Source organism: Cryptotermes secundus, unplaced genomic scaffold (genome assembly GCF_002891405.2).
Source record: "Cryptotermes secundus unplaced genomic scaffold, Csec_1.0 scaffold313, whole genome shotgun sequence".
Taxonomy (NCBI): domain Eukaryota; kingdom Metazoa; phylum Arthropoda; class Insecta; order Blattodea; family Kalotermitidae; genus Cryptotermes; species Cryptotermes secundus.
This window is the reverse complement of record NW_019744412.1, coordinates 1,670,889-1,688,943: the sequence shown is the minus strand read 5'-3', so window position 1 is coordinate 1,688,943 and position 18,055 is coordinate 1,670,889. Positions and strand designations below refer to the sequence as shown.

At 42.4% G+C, this 18,055-nt stretch overlaps 1 long non-coding RNA gene across 1 annotated transcript in view; it reads right to left on the bottom strand.

Annotated features, from left to right (window-relative positions):
* The window catches only part of LOC117283119, a 72,673-nt gene extending 68,852 nt beyond the window's left edge, over positions 1-3,821 (bottom strand). Inside the window, exons 1-2 of the long non-coding RNA XR_004514133.1 lie at positions 3,782-3,821; positions 3,581-3,658 (exon numbers count right to left, since the gene is read on the bottom strand). This is a non-coding gene — a long non-coding RNA (uncharacterized LOC117283119). The remainder of the gene's footprint in view (positions 1-3,580; positions 3,659-3,781) is intronic.
* Positions 3,822-18,055: the final 14,234 nt, after the last annotated feature.

Below are 18,055 nucleotides of genomic sequence, written 5' to 3'. Positions count from 1 at the left end.
ATTCATCTTATTCTCATTCGTGCTACATGCTCTGTCCATTTCATCCTCGTTGATTTGATCATTCTACTTATACTTGGCGAAGAGTACACGTTATGAAGCTCCTCATTATGCAGTTTTCTCCAACCTCCTGTCACTTCATCTTTCTTCGGTCAAAATATTCTCCTCAAAGCATGTTACTACTTCTACCACTACTACTACTACTATTATCACTAAACACTGACGTTCATTGTTGCCGCATTCTGATTCTTTTTAACAAAACTTAGATTAATATTAAGGCATGTAGACCCGTTACTAGGCAACGAACGCGAAACAAGCAACTATACAACAGCCACTGCTAAGTAATGGATCCGCAAACAAGCATGTATCCTCGGCATCGAGAAAACACGGTAATAACGGAACGGACGTTTTATACGCGGTTAGTGCCGTAGTGCTATGACAAGGACCACTTAGCAGTTGCAGTCAGAGAACTGCTGGGGGTCAGTCGTTGTGAGCTGTTGCTGTTAGAAGCTTGTAGCTGAGGCCGGGGAGAGTTCAGAAGAACTCAGAGGAAGGGGAACGTCAGCTGTTGGAAGCCGCCACAAAGCTACGGCAGTGAACACGTCACTGTGGACACTAGTGTGTGTGTGTTTAACAGCGATTTGTAAAGTGTAGTCATGACTTGTATGTTTAAGTGTTCAATAAATTAGATTACAAATCCAAACAACATTTTCTGTCATTCCATCGCATGACAATATATTTTCTGTATATTATCAATCGCTCAAATGTTGTTATTAAAAATGACGTTTCGGAGACTGGACTCCGTCGCCGTCCTCAGCCAGATTCTCCAAATCAGTTGGGCCCCATCGATTGACCGAATATCTTTATCGTTTTAATAAAAGCAAAAATGGAGGATGGTTCGTATCCCGACACTCAGTATACTACCGTCACGAAATTGTAGATGTTAGAAACTGAGATTAATTTCTCTCTTCGTTTCCATGGAAATGATGCAGCGACAAACATCGCCCTGTTCATACTAATGCAAATGCCCGACGATAAAGTCGTGCGGGATTCATGTTGTGATGGCCCTAACTCTAACGTTTAAATCGTCGATTTTAATCTGGTCTGTGATGCAATCGACGTTTATATTACGTAAGATTTGAGGTTTTCACGGCGGTGACTATGAAGAAAGCCGTCTTCTGGGATGTGGCGCAGTGTATAAATTGTGTTAACCGACGTTTCGGAGGAACGTATCGCCACGGCGCCACATCCCAGAAGACGGCTTTCTACAACGTTTATATTTCTTTAAAGCGCGCTGCAACCAAAGGGTCCCGCGGCCTTTCGAACGGTAAGTCCGTGCATTGTGAAGGGATGCAGTTGTGTTTTATGGCATGTCTATGCTGACATGTGCTCTGAAGAGGTGACTTAGATCTATTAGGTAAAGTATTCCGGCATGAAACACTACTCCTGTTTTGTTTATGTGGATGATCGCAATATAAAATGCCCCCATTTATTTAAGGTAGGTTCTACTCAGCAGTCCACGTTTGAATCCCGAGATACAGGACTCATTCTCCGGCTGAACATCCAAGTACAGGATGTATCATTTAAAATTCAACCCTAAACCAAGAACATGAAATCTTGACAAGATGACGTGAATACTGCCAAGTGTAGGGGTTTTGTGTGTGGCTTATAAGATGGGTTTCGGACTGGATGATTGGCTATATTGCACCTTATACATCCACACAGCTCGGGACTACCGGCAATACAGCTCTTTCGCTGATCAACACACTATACAGTTCACCGTTACACACCCTAGTGTTCTCAGTTTTTACTAGTAGTATCCTGGCAACGGATTTATATAATAATAGTCTCACTATTAGTTCAAATCACATATGAAGTCTTCTTTTCACCGCCTAGTTCCTTTCTTGCCGTTATTCTGCAACTCTCAATTTCGAAGACTCCACTGAGTTAAATTCCAAGCTCATATCCCGGCAGGCCGGCTAGTCGAAAATCAAGTCTTTACTTCTCGACTACTACTACTCCTGTTAAAGTCAAAGTCATAGTCACATTGCGACTGACGGTCAGTCAGTCTGTAAGTCTTGGTGTCGAACTCCAGCTGGATCTCATGACCGGATATTTATTACTGTTTGTCAGTTACGGTCTTGTTTTCGTGGGATGCCCTCTCTGACGAGAGGACGGGTCTGTCTTCTGTATATGTTGCTGCCAGCACAGTCTTTCTCGTGTCCGAGTCCCTTGAGACTTATGACCATATTTTATTGTCTCAGATTTGAGACTACTCCTGTTCTGCCGAACATTACCTTATAACCACTTTGTACGGTCCTCACGGAAAACACAGCCTCTTTTACAACTTCTTTATTAAATCCGTCACAACACAACTATATCAAGGTTAGTACCTAGTTTGGCTCTGCTACATGTTTCGGCTATTAAAAGCCATTATCAGGCAATTACATGGCCAACATAAATACAACCACTGAACTGCAGTACTAAAAAAATTGGATACAATAATATTAATTATATTAAAATACTTAGCGTAAAAATGTAATAAATTAGATTATATAAAACAAAAGTTATAGTAAAAAACAAGAATAAAATTCTTCGATTGATGCTTTACAGCATGGAGTCAGTCGTTGGATTTTGTGATTTTGTTGCGTTCCCACGGACAAATTGGAGTATTCTATATTTTGTGTATATATAATAAACTATTATTGGAGGCTCGTGATGCAGATATAGTAATATTAATGTTAATTATTTAGTCGGTGCCTCATCTTACAAAGTATTGTCCGTTCTATAGAGAATGTAAACAACGACTCATTAAAATTAAAATAATTATATCCCATTTTATTAGTACTGCAATTCAGTGTTGTATATATGTTGGCCATGTATTTGCCTGACGATGGCTTTTAACAGCCGAAACATGTAGCAGAGCCAAGCTAAGCACTGACCTTAATATATCTGTGTTGTGACGGTTTAAATAAAGAAATTGTATGTTACAACACAAGAGGTTATATGAAATGAAAATTACAGCCTCTTTTGTTAATGAGGTGTGTTTACTGATGCGTTGCTTAGCAATGGAAGTCCTATTCTTGCACGCGTTGGCTGGAGCGAGAAAGTGTTTACCGAGTCTATACCTAACAATGTGTAAACACGTCACAATAGTTACGTCTCATTCGGTACATCTACCTGAGCATATGCATTGCTGAATGCTTCACGAACAGCAGCATACGCTTCATATGCAAAGCAATGTTCGGGAATGAACATATGTTCTTCTCGTGAACATATTCTGTTTGAATTCTGTATTTCAGCGTCCTGTTGCAATTGTTCACATTAGTGCCCATTTGTCTATAATCCGTCTAAATTGCAACACTTTTTATTTTACACTTCAATACACTCTCTAACACTACATGTTTCGGCCTCAAACGACCATCTTCAGGTGTTTTTTCTACAGATATTCAATTAAGATTGTGTCGAAATTGTGTCGAAACTGCTACACTGTTTCACTGATCCAAATCATTTTTAAAACTACAAGCTGTAGTTTTCTTTTTAATTAAAATGAGATAAAATTCTTTTATAATTTGTTACTTACTGTTTTGCTTCACTCAGGGTGTCATTTCCATAAAACATAAGATATTTTCCTTGGCAGCTTGGTCCTCACGTTAGTTATCTGTAATTTATAAATTCCTATATTAATGTTGTTTTCTCTTTGTTGTTATTATTATTATTATTATTATTATTATTATTATCATTAGTATTATTATTATGTTGTTTGTTTACTTTTTGTACTCACTTTCTCCTGGTTTGTGTTTCCTCCTCAACGTGTGGTGTTGTCTTTACTAGTGCTGATGCGATGTGTTTGTTCCTGTATTTATATGCCCTGGTTGTGAGGAGTGGGGAGAGATGAGGGAGGGTATAGTGTTATGTTGTGTAATTTTGTATAGTATTTCAAGTACAGGGTTATGTGTTTCAATGTTTGTGTCATTCATATGTAAATCTTCTTTACTAGTTTTGTAAATATGGTATTTCTCCAGTGTATTCAGATGTTTTCCTTTTTTCCCGTTGTTATGGTTTCCATGGTGTCTGTTATTGTGCCGTACCTGTGTCCGGTATTCAATATATGACTTGAATATCCTGAGTTACTGTTGTTACTTTTCATGTCGTGAATGTGTTCTTTATATCTGGTTTTGAATGTTCCCCCTGTTTGTGAAACATATTTTAATGGGCAATCTAAACATTTCATTTGATAGATTCCACTTTTATTATATGTATCCATTTGTGGTTTTGGTTTTAGTATATCTTGTATTGTGTTTTGCGTGCGGAAAGCTACTTTTATTTTCGTATCTCGAAAAAGTTTTGTGATATTTCTTAATTCCTTTCCGCTATACGTAAAGGCTATCCACTTTGTTCTTGTTGCTGTGAGTTTTCCTGTGTATTTTGTTTTTGTTTCTTCTGGGGGGGGGGCTATGTTGCTAGATAATTTTATGTCATATTCATTATTATATAATATATTTTGAATTGTGTTCATTTCTATGGCTTTTGCTTTTTTTCGTTATTGGGTATGTATATAACCGATTTATTAAATAGTTTGTGTTCATGTGGGTGGCATGAACCGTTTGGTATTATAATGTCAGTTTGTGTAGGTTTCCGATATATTGAAAATTCAAGGTTTTCTATCATCTCTATGTATTACTAGATCTAGGAAACTGATGGACTGATGCTCTTCTTTCTCCACGGTAAAATTTATAGTTGGTTGTGCTTTGTTGAACTCATTAAGTGTGAGATCTATATTTGTGTTTAGAAAGTTCATGCCCTAGAACCCTCGGCTACTGTGACCGGCGAGAAATGTCACTAATAGCTTTCCCAAATCAAATAAAGTTAAAGGTAAATTTGTCCCTGTGGCATCATTAATTAAGCACTACGCCATGAAGGCGTATGGGGGGAGTGGAAGTGCTACCATTCTTCACCTAGGCACTAGATGGAGGTGAGTGATCAGATTCACGCCCCGGTCGCTTTATCCCAGGTACCCATTGGATAGGAGGCTGTGTGGGCCTCGAGTGTCGGTCTGGACGCTGTGAAGGATAGAAGAATCTTGCCGGGACTCGAGCCCTGACTGTCCAGTCCTTAGCTTGTCACTATACCGACTTAGCTACTCGGCTCTCGTTTCGAAATCAGGTATCCAAATTATTTTCATGCTTTATTCTTGACGGAAGAACCGGCACACATTGAGAACTGAAGGCTGAGGCTGTACCTCGTTCTGAACAAGTACCCACCAGTACAGACCCCCCCCCCCAACCACCGTTGCCTTCCTAGCGGCACTGAGCACTGTCAGAAGCGAGTCCCACCCAGAAAGTGCCCCCTTGTACCCCGCTTCAGCTATATCGTTGGGTACTAAGGATTATGTTCCTTTATACATCCGGAAGGTCTCAGGTTAGATTCTGGATTAAGTCACTGGATTTTTCAATTGACCTAATACTTCCAGCCGCACTATGGTCCTGGGGTCAACTGAGCCTCTAACAGAAATGAGTACCAGGAATCTTCCTAGGGTAAAGGGCTGCCGGAGCGTAAGGCTGACAACGTTACTGCCATCTGTGAGCCGATTGTCTATAAAATGTTGGGAACCTCGACGTCTCACAACCCTGTGGGCCTCCACGGTCTGTTACAGAGATAGCTTTACCTCTATGTACATTTAGGCAATTGGTAGGTTATATGAGATCGCTGTATCAAAGTCTAAATGTATTTCATCCTTTCAAACTCTATGAAAATAAATAACAGGTGCCACTGGGCAATAACAGAAATAAATCTAAAAAACATACAATCTAAACGTAACTATATATTCCGCCTTCACTTCTCCAGCAGAGCGCTTTTATGTGTTGGTATGATTCTCGCAACAAATAGTGATTATTTACCTCAGAACAATTAATTGGTCGGGCAATGCAACAAAGTTATGGAGAATTTTCTATGATATAGGAATTGGATTATTAAACGTTACTTAAGTGAAAAACAAGGCCGCGCCATAGCTCAAGTGGCTAGTCGCTGGTCAAGTGGGATTTGTGGTGGACAAAGTGGCGTTAGGGCAGCTTTTCTCCGAGTACTTCGGTTTCCCCTGCCAATCTTCATTCCACCAATTGCTCCACAATCACCCTCACCTATCATCTGGGGCTGGTACAATAGGCCAGAAGTGGCCGCAGTAGAAGGGACTTAGTCCCACCCCATTAGCAATAAAAGAAATGGGTAAACAACATCCTGCAATAGGCCATTTCGACACAGATTCTCTTGGTTTTCCTCAGTCTTCAAGCAAATGCTGAGACGGTTCCCAAGTTCCCCAAATTGCTACTGGGTGCTCCTCATGCAAGCCCTCCCGATTCGAATTCACAACAACCTAACTCCCAGATCTGAGATCCCCAAAATATTGTTACGTATATGTGTGTGATTATAGACTGAGTTTGGTTTATTGACTCTATTTATTGACCTCTTTCAGGTTGTAACTACAAACAACTTTAACACTATCGCTATGTGCACACTTTATAGTTCACTGTTACACTGACTAGCACCCTCAGTCTATTACATCCTCCACTATCCGTTTCCTGGCAACGGATTTTAACATAGGAATTATACCAATCTTGCTGTAACTGCAACACATATAAAGTCTTTTTTTTTTTGTCAACCGAACTGCCAACCCGTAACTCACTTTCTCCATCCATCAATCATCAAATGAGCTCGCCTGCATTTGTCGTGGCACACCCAAAGGATAGCGCCGGTTCCAACAGTATTTTCATTGTTGGCCGTTGTCTCGGAAAAATATGTACCAAGCCATTGCCCAGCAATTTACGTCTCCTCGGGTTCCACTATTCCGGCTTTCAGGAGTCATGTCACAATAATTTTCTTAACTGTGCATTTCGCAAAATTCCTTTTCCGTGGGCCAAGTCTGCAAAACTTATTACTGAATCAACATATTTTGTTGTAGATGGACACCGGGACCAGTGAGCACTACTCGGGTCATGGATAACTTCAACGCACGAAACTGATGTACGAAGCCGTTTTAGTGCTATGTCCTTCTCGTCGAAGTGGTTTCCTGTGTACGCCGATATACAAAGGAGGGCAAGGAAACCAATTATGTCACATGGCCCTAGTGAGTGGTCGGACAGTGCTACCCTACCCCACTCCTGTGGGATCCGCGTGAGGTAAAAATAGGCTTCACCGTATGAGGTCATCAGCGAGGAAATGCCATGTGTTAGCTATGGTACCGCTCCCACTGAGGCAACAATTTCACCTGAATATATTATACGCGTAATGACGAAGTAGCTGGTCACAAAATAAATATAGGCCCCATAACAACTCTTCAAGGGCACCGCAGAGGGTTCAGGGTCCTATTTTGCAAATGCAAAAGTTCTTATTTTCGATAGGACGCTGTAAATTCGTAGTCAAGTGGTACCGAGATAGAATTTCGGTTGGGTCACTGACTTCCTTGAGATATTTTGAGGTCTTTCGCAGTGTTCCCATGAATATATCGGAATAGAACTCGATTAGGCCACCGTCGATTCATTCCAAGTCTCTTCTGGGTCATCATTTATCTGTCATCCTAGCCCAGGCACTAGCAGCATCACAGAGAAGACTAAATGTCCTCATTTGTCCCGGCGGGGTTCGCTTCCCACCACACGTGACATGTGGACACTGTAAACATAACTTGGCGGTCCAGCGAGCAGCATGAGGCGGCAGCTGTATGGATATATTCTGCTTCCCCAATAAGTTCACTGAAGAATAAAGCAAAAATTAATTTCTCTATTCTGTTACTGGGGGCCTGGACAATTTGCTCAGTCGGTAGAGTGACCACGTACGTTGGATGGCCTAAGATCCAATGTTGGGTTACCGAGAGAAACGGATACAATGAAGAAGGTTGCGGGTTGGATTCCCGATGGGGTGGAGTTTTTCAATTTACCTAATCATTCCAGCGGCACTAAGGCCCTGGGGTCGACTCAGCCTCTAAGGGAAATGAGTACCATGAATCTTCTTGGAGATACAGGATGCCTGCCGGAGCGCAAGGTTGACAAACTCACCGCACATCTGTGAGTCGATTTGCTAGAAAAATGTTGAGAACCTCGACGTCTCACAACCTTATGGGCCTCCAAGGCCTGTTACACGGACAGCTTTACATACCTATAAGTTCTCTCTCAAAGCTCTCCCATTTCCCTGTTCCCACCTTTCTGTTCTCACAGCGGTTGTTATGTAGTCCGCTGAAAGTCAACAGACGTTTCGAGAAGAAAAAATGTCGCCTCCATCTTCCGGGTCGCAGAATAATCCTGTGTTGAACAGGTAGCAAGGAGAGGCAGAAATTCTTTGTTTTCTCTTTTCCACCTGCGTTCGCAGCAGTATTCGTTTATTCGACCATGTAAATGGAAGCAATATTTTCCTCCAAAACGTCTGTTGATTTTCAACGGACTACATGGAATTGTATCCCAGATGACAGTACTCATATCCATGTTTCCTCGTATTATTCCATTCCTCATTGACCTGATCTCCGTTTCTCCGCATCACAGCAATTATCCATCAAAATTGAAGGTAATAACATACCTTGGAGGAGCAGACCACAGCCTTCATGAGGTCTGTTCCTTTCTCTGTCACTCCGTACGTTTTCAATTCCGTCTGTCTGCCTCTCTTTCCTCCACTTCTCCTCCCCTTCCTCGCCCGTCGTCCTATTCTGCCTCAGTTAACAATTACATCGCGTCTGTTCGGCCACTAGACCTTTCGTTCCCAAGCAACGGCTTTGCTAAGTACCGAAGCTTAATTGCACTGTAATCACGCGGTTCCTGTGACTTTGTGGTCGAGTTCTAAGGACCTTAGATTCTCTCGCCAGCTCCTTTTCAAACAAAAGAAAACTTACACCCAAATTTATTTCAGAAAGAAAGAGATTAAAAGGTTATATTAAACTATACAGTTGAGATTTGAGGTTTTCGCGTCGGTGACAATGAAGAAAGCCGTATTCTGGGGAACCAGTGTGAGAAGGTGCTGATAGCGGAATTTATTTTTTCTTCTACCTGAAGATGGAGGCGATACATTCCTCCGAAACTTCGGTTCACACTATATCTTCACGGTGCCACATCCCAGAAGACGGTATTCTTCTTTATATAGTTGAGGTTTGAGAGTGTCACGGCACTGGATTTGAAGATTATTTAAGCAGGGAAGGGGACGTTACTTTTAACCTTTAGCGTGGAATGGTATAATGGTGTCGAAGGGATGTGGCGGGAAGGGTTTATAGAGTATCTTAAGGCATCATACAGGAATTTGGTTTGAGATACTGGAGGGCAGTTAAAGAAATTTCTGGAAGGTAATCAGAGACTCCAATTTTGGACCCGAAATGCGAAGCAGGAATACCAACCATTCAAATAAATCTCGTAACGGCACACCAAAACGCACTCAGGCAATAATAGGCGCCACTCAAGTCTAGACTGCCATAAATCAACAACAACAACAACAACACAGCTGAGAAACGCTGATATACCAAAGTTATCAAACCATACTAAGGTTTCTGTGCACTGCTGCCACGGCAAGCACACGGTGGCGAGTTCGCGAACTTTATTTTCAGACCCGTATCTGGTGATCTATCTTATTTCCATAGTTACCACATGTAATTTTGTTCGCTACATAAGAATAATAGGGGGCACGCGGTAGAGTAATTGGTTGTGGTACTATGCTACAAGCCTGAAGGTCGCGGATTCAAGTCCCGATGAGGTTATTGGATTTTTTTTCAATTGACCTAATCCTTCCAGCCGAACTATGGCCCTGGGGTTTACTCAGCCTCTATCGGAAATGAGTACCAGAAATTAATTAAATAATTTTCCTGGGGAGTAAAGCGCGGCCGGGGCGTAAGGCTGACAACCTTACCGCCATCTTTGAGCCGATTGTCTAGATAATGTGGGAGCCTCAACGTCTCACAACCCTATGGGCCTTCACGGCCTGTTACAGGGACAGCTTTACTTTTTACTTTTACGTAAAAACAATAAATCGTCGGTGAGTGAAGAGATTCGCAATGGGTCGTATAACTGGGTTTCGGTTTCCTGCGGTGTAACCAGCCACAGAACCAGCTGGTACAGAAGTAATGCTCTGGGCTTGAATTCGGAAGATAATGAGTTCGTATATCGGCTGTGACACCTGCCGCCGTAACTTCCTCCGGTCAAACACTGGGACAGTATTTGGATTAAGCCACGATTGCCTCCTTCCAAATCATTTCCAATTCATTATTCATCAACCATCCTGCCATCCGACGCTATGTAACCTCGAAACTAACCCACAAAACTACCACCTTCGCACCTAATCTGGGCCTACCCATTCTCGTATTCTATTGATACGCTAAGGTAATACGGCCGGAGCTTAATTCAGATCACTCATCTCTACAGAGATATTGGGTTTTCGGACTTTATCTATCGTCTTGGTTTTTAAGATAACTAAGAAAAACAAGACGTTTCGGAAACTGGATCTGTTTCCGTCCTCAGGTGAGGGAAAACACCTATTCTGTTGGGTCCCTTAGAAAGAGCAAGCCTCAATCACTGGACGAAAACCCAATATCTCTGTGTGTTATACACCATCGTCAGAATCCTATAGTAACTACTCATTCATCTCTAACTTCTACGTGGAGCTGTGCTTCCAGTCTCCCAGAAATTCTCATGGTGTAGCGTGTTCGTCGTATGCATAGTACGAATTTTACATACAGGCACATCCGTTTAACAGGAACATTACCCTAAGCCAGTTCAGTCCAGAAATACTGTCTTTTTGGACTTTGTCCATTGGCCGGTAATCTAGAAACAGGAAAACACAAAGTTTCGGAAACTGGATCTGTTTGCGTCCTCAGGCGGGGGGAGACACCTGCTCTGTTGGGTCCTTTAGAAAGAACTAAACTCACTCACTGGCTCTTTCTAACAGACCCAACAGAGCAGGTGTCTCCCCCCGCCTGAGGACGCAAACAGATTCAGTTCTGGAGACTTTCTGTTTTCTTGTTTCTAGATTACCGGACAATGGACAAAGTCCAAAAAGACAGTGATTCTGATATCTCCAAGTTCAACACAGTCCAGATCCTCGTACAATTTCTTGGTAACCTTCGTCGTTGTATCGTCCTTCCATTAACTCTTTGGTCTGCCAAATTGTTTCTTTCGACGATTCCCGTCTATAACCTCGCATACATCTGCCGTCACATCCACACCACTTGTCGCGCCCCTCTCGTGGGCCCGTTTCCAATTGTTTTTCCAGACTTCCAAATTACTTTAATTTCAGGTTTTTACATCCTTAATTATAAGCCGGGATAGCGACTGGCTACGGGCTGGACGACTGAGGTGTCAGAGTTCGAGTCCCGGTTGGGTTTATAATTTCCTCTTTTTCACGTCGGCTACACCGACTCTGGAGACCACCCGACCTCCTATCCAATGGGTACCTGGGGGTATTCCCCGGGGGTAAGGTGGCCGGGGCATGAGCTGACCACTCGCCTTCAACTAGTGCCAAGGTTAAGAAAATGTGACTCTATATATCCATTCCCCCAAATGCCTTCATGAAGTCGAGCTTAATTAGTTAAACACAGGAACAACTTTCCGTCTACAGCGTTGAGTATGAGGGGTAATACCTCTCGGGACACTACGTCATGTTTATTGGCGTTTCTGAAGGAGGTTCTACCTTTTCTTTAAGGTCAAATGGTAAGCCATGTAAGGAACAGGGAAGTGCTTACTGTGCCAGCAGATACAGAATAAATTGTTCTGTAATTTTCACTACTCGTAATATGAAAACAACTTCGCGTTTCGGGGAAGCGTTCCATCAACTCGCCAGGGAATATACGCCTCACTTTCCTTGCAAGAAAACAAGTGACGTCATTAGCACCAATTACATACAAATCAAGTAACCGTGTATAACGCAAATGTCCTTCATGGCTATTAAAACCTGGAATCTTAAAGACTGCCACCTCAAAGAGCGGTCGAACACATGACCTTTAATTTAGACGTTCCATTAATTTCATACAATACAACCTGCAAGAGAAAGGCTTATTCAAGTAATTCTTACACTAACATTAATCCATTTCAATTGTTCTTACGAACAATAGCTATTTTCTATTATTATACTTAAGAAATTAAACAGTTACAAGCTCAATACATGTTACAGTATTATTTTATAGTCGACCCACGACTCAGGTTTAAAAAAACAGTGGACATATTCGTTTTATTTGAATCTATCAGTAATTACATTTAATGAGACACTAATAGTGTCTAGCCGACACCTCATTATGATCTGCATTTATAAGAAGAAAAAGCAAAAAAGAATTCGGCTTTGTTCAGGTAAATAATTCTTTAAAAATAATTTTCTTGCTACATGAAATGTCCCTTCTTTTTACTTGAAATTGATCACGTTGTTGCTGTTACCTTGGCAACGATTATAACTGTAACATAACACTCATTATCTCTGGATCGCTATTGCACAAGTTTAACCTATAATAATTACTGTTGGTCTGCGGTTTTCATAATAGACCAAGTTATTTTCTTGTCTCTTTTCTGTAATTTTGTCAGTACTTCGAGGAAGTACGTCATACCCATAATCAGCTCACTGATACTTCACTGAACAGACACCCGATATCAGTAACATTTGATTTCATTAAAATTGTTGAAACTTCCGAGATAACATAGTTGAAAGCTTCTATATTAATCTCATTCCGAGACTTAAGTGTTTGCACCGCGCCCTTGAAGAAGAATTACGAAACTGTGTCTACTGGCTACGACATGCTCCTCTGTCAGCCTTTCATTTGTTCGCAAATAAATATTCGAAAGAAAATCATCGAATGATTTCCATGAAATTTGGTACTGGTGAGTTTCATTACAATCTGTCAGCATAATTATATTCCTGTTAAAATCACACTGAAATAAGGGACACTTTTTATGACGTTCTGCTTACATTTCACTTCAAATGTAACTCTCCAAACATTTTTTTTCATTGGCGCTACAGCCCTCATTTGGGCCTAGGCCTACCTCCAAGAAACTCTCCGTTCGGTTTTTACTAGATCTTAGACATTCGGTAGGACCCCTTGGGCGGGTGATCAGCTCGTCGCAAGGCCTCTACCTGTATACAAACACAAAAAAAACGCACATACACAAACTAAACATCCATGCCCTGAGTGGGATTCGAACCCACGATTCCAGTTTCCAAGCGAGCGAACATAGTGTATGCTTTAGACGCCTCGGCTACCGTGACCGGCCCTCCAAACATTTTACCATAACGAAAAGAATTTCAAGCGAGGCGTACAGGAAATGAAAATTTGTACCTGTACCTAATAAATTAATTAAATACAATGCCATGAAGATGTATGCGGAAATTGAAGTATAGCTCCACCATTCCTGACCTTGGAACTAGATGGAGGTGAGTGATCAGCTTCACGCCCTTGTCGAGGGAAACACCTAGGTGGCACCAGAAGCCTTCTGAACTGCTCGGAAAAGAGAAAAATTCTACCTCGTCAGTCCAGCTTCTAGCCCGTACCTACACCGACTGAGCTACCGGTGTTCTCTATCCGTAGAGAAAAATAATTAAAGAAATGTATGCCAAAATTTCCTCGTTTGCCTTTTGATTTTCAAGATAGGCTTAATTAAGCAAACTTTATACAGATTTTCGTCACTGTTTATTAAACCGATAAGAACCTGAATTCAAAGCCTAAAAATCCACAGGCAACATCAGAGTAAACGCAGCATAAGCGTTACGTTCTACGTAAACTTCCTTCTTTGTTTAAGTACTTAATCCATTTAACTGTGAATATGTGTTCCTTCAATAACATTCAAGGTATGAAAATATTTTCATATCATTGTATGTGGCGCAGTGTTAATGAAATATATATTTCTCATCATTACATTACTCTTCACATAAGCGGCCTCCGTACTCTAGAGGTAACGTTCCCACCTCATGACTCGTGGTACGCGGGTTCAAACCCGGCGGAGGTCGTCGAATTTTTAAGGGCGGAAAAATTCAGGGAACAAGTCCTCCGGGAGGGACTTTAAGCCGTGGGTCCCGCGTTGTAGCTTTACGGCACGTAAAAGAACCTCATATCTCCAAAGGAGGTCACTGAGCCAAATTCAAGGACTTTTCCCGCCCAACAGTAGTCTCTAACGCCTCTGATAGATGGGGGAAGCATTATAGATACCGCCAAGCCAGTAGAGGCCGAACTCGCTGGCTCGGTCGGGACTGATGGTAGGCACCAATATCGGTAGGGTATAGAGACTGGCAGAATATCATTGAGGGAAGCACAATAGACCAATACTGGTCTAAGTGCATGGGGAAAACCCACCCTCTCCAATAACTAACTAACCCATTCGCATAGTGGGGGGGGGGAGTCCAGCTGGGTCCACTCGGCACGTCGGCCACTGATTGGCCTTTTGTACCTGACCCTGGTGATTATGATGATGGAGAATTTGGTGGAATGAAGACTGGCAAGGGACACCGAAGTGCTCGGAGAAAACCTGCCACAGCGTCACTTTGTCCACCACAAATCCCACTTGAATATACCCAGGCTGACTAGCCCATTGTCTTTTATCACTGATAACTTCTCCGACTTGTGGTATCATTTCTCTCTCTGTGTTCTCTGATCTGAGCCCTGGTCTTCTCTTATCTGGCCATTTCTGGTGTAATCTCACTGAGGTAGGTTCTTGGTGTAACGAATAGCAGACACCTTGTCGAATAGTTCAATTTCCTTTCTGTCATGCAAACGACTCTCTCGTTGCTACGAGAATATATGTTTGCTTAGCCGTTGACTTGCAATGGACGCTGTTGTCATGCAACTGCTTCAAACATTCGTTACCTAGGAACTACTAGCTGTTGACTAGCGAAGTACCCTGGTTGTCACGCACTGTCTTAACAATGAGTTACCTAGGAAGTGACATCTCTCTATGGAGTGGTTTTACCTGCCACAGTAGTTTCTGTATTTAGGTAACGAGCCGAGATAGCTCAGTCGGTATAGGAACTAGCTACGCGCTGAACGACAGAGGAGTCGGAGTTCGAGTCCAGGTAGTGTCAAGAATTTTCACTTCTCGATGCCGTCCAAACCGGCTCCGCGGCCCACCCAACCTCTTATCCAATGGGGTACAGGAGGTAAAGTGACATGGGCGTGAAGCTGTCCACTCACCACCAACTAGTGTCAAGAAAATGTACGTGTCCACTTACTCACACACCTTCATGGCGTAGTGCTTAATTAGTTAAGCATAGGTACTTCATTTAGATAGTAGGGGGCACGCGATAGCGCACTTGGTTGAGGCACCGTGCTACAAGTCGGTAGGTCCCGGATTATTTTCCCACTTTTTAAATTTATCTAATCCTTCAAGCCAAATTATGATCCTGTTATCGACTCAGCCTCTTAACAGAAAACGATACCAGGATTATTCTTGGGGGTAAAGGGCGGCCGGCAGGCCTGGGCCTAAGGCTGACCTCACCAACATCTGTGAGCCGATTGTCTAGAAAATGTGGGAGCCTCGATATCTCACAACCCTATGGGCCTTTACGGCCTGCTGTAGGGATAGCTTCACCTTTTATTATTCTCTATAACTGCCATCCGAAATACCTTTCGCTTCTAAATATTTCAGCGAGTTCCATGCGGGACCATAGAGGAAGCGCACGCATTTCATGCGAAAGTTGCTGGCTACTTTTATACGTTTCAGATCAGAGACTGGATGTAACTAGGAATGTCAGGAACTCTCCTGAATGCCAAATGATATGAAACTTCGCTCCAGATTTCTCGAATTGTTACATTGCGGACTGATAAAGGGACAGACGGATATGGAGGAGTCTGTAGACACATTGTTAGCGCCGTGAACACTAAAATTTAGAGCCATACCTTTGTCCAGATACCACCAGCTACAAGCGTGTGGAGGAATGGAGTTACAGCTCCAACCACTCTTAGCCTCGGTGTTGGGAAATATGAGTCATTAAGAAAGCAGTCTTCTGGGATTTGGCACCGTGTATATGTGGTGTTAACCGACGTTTCGGAGGAACGTATCGCCTCCATCTTCAGGGTAGAAGTCTGCTTTTACCGGTTCTCACGGTCTCATCGCTTGCAGATTTCTTATATTTTTTCTTCTACCCTGAAGATGGAGGTGATACGTTCCTCCGAAACGTCGGTTAACACCACATATACACGGTGCCAAATCGCAGAAGACTGCTTTCTTCATAGTCACCGCCGTGAAAGCCTCAAATCTTACATATGAGTCATTAGTTTGACACCTCTTTATCCAAGGAAAGATCCTCTTCAGCATGCTACGGCCAGGCAATCTAAAGCAAGAAACATTATTTCTGATTGGAGGAGATGCATCGGGTCCGGGAATCACAGAAAGCGAGAGGTCGATCGATTCATTTGTTATTTATATTGTCACGTGTCTGGGGTTTAATGACTAATAATAACAGATTCTGGGTTGGATGATTGGATTTAGTGACATCTTTATAATTCCTTTTAGTTAAAATCAATTATAATAGCTCAGAATCAGCGGCTGTCTAAGACTCGCTCCATTCCTTGCTGGACTGCGAGTGTCTTCCTTTCCGCGTGACTGACTTGCTCTGATTTAGGAGTCGGTAACTTCTTCAGCTTCCGCTGTCTGCTGGTTAGCGCTCCACAGCTGAACACTGAACTACTGAACTGCCTCTGAATTCTCTTACGGCTTTCCCCTTTTTGTAACTCGGGACAAACCGAACAGAGATCGCCAACTGGATTATTTCGTCTATTGCTTGGTGTCTATCCGTTGCTACAAAACGCGTGTCAATTTTCGCAGCAAGCGTATTCGTTACCGCGGATACGCGCTTTAGCAAGCCGTTGTCTAGAAATGGACTGTTCAGACTTTCAGGAGTCATGTTACATATGTAGAATGAAATGCAATTTGTTTATACAGGTAAAAGTATGCCTCAAAATAGCGATTGTCAGCCATTGAGCGCGGCACAATTAGGCTTCAAACGTGGTTTGCAGTCCATGGTTTATGCTAACCGTCTTACAGTGTATACACTTTTTCACCTTATGCTTCACTTCCACACTACATGATTCAGCACTAAAGTGCCATCCTCAAGTGTCTTTATGCACGTTAAACTATTGCACTGCATGCCATGATGTCTTAATTCTAAAATGACTAAAATCTCTATTCGTCATACATGTCGATGAATTCTAAATAATAAAACTTTCAGGATTCTTCCTACGTCGCACTCAAACACTCGAATTACGCCAATATTCTTTTATGTGAGCATTCTTCCTACATACATTTCTGTATCGTGTTCTGTGTTGTGTTTTGCGCCTGTTACTGCATGCGTTGTACATGTGTAACAGGACGCTAAAATATAACATTTTTAATAGTGGTTTGCAGAATAAAGATTTCTCTGTTACAGAATTTATCATAATTTTATGGTAATCATTTAACCTGTTTTACAATATTCTAGTGGCACGCAGAACTCTCCGGACAATTTATCTGCGCGTAGTGGTATATTGGCCGGTCATGGTAGCCGAGCGGTCTAAGGCATGTACTGTCTTCGCTCGCTTGGAAACCGGGATCGTGGGTTCGAATCCCACTCATGGCATGGATGTTTAGTTTGTGTATGTGCGTTTTTCTGTGTTTGTGTACAGGTAGAGGCCTTGCGACGAGCTGATCACCCGCCCAAGGAGTCCTACCGAATGTGTAAGATCTAGAAAACCGAAGGGGTTTGGATTGGTAATCGGATTTACTGAACTCTTACAACTCATAACTACACGTAAGGACTATACTCTTACTGTTCTACACACTTCACAGATCACTATACGACACACTAAGTCTTCTCAGTCTGTTACAGTCTTCACTAGCCGTTGCTTGGTATTGGTTTCCAAGAGCGGGTGTTTCCTCTTTCTCTGGGTTCCCGGAATATTCCATCCTCAGTCGTTGCCGCGGGAACGTGTTTACCAAGCCGTTGCCCAGAAGATGCCGTTGTTTACAGAGTCACCGCTTAGCAACGGGTCTATAAGACACAATATTAAGATGGATAGAAATGAAATAATATCGAACGATGTGGACTGGATTCAGCTGGCACAGAACAGAAAACGAAACACGTCGAGCTG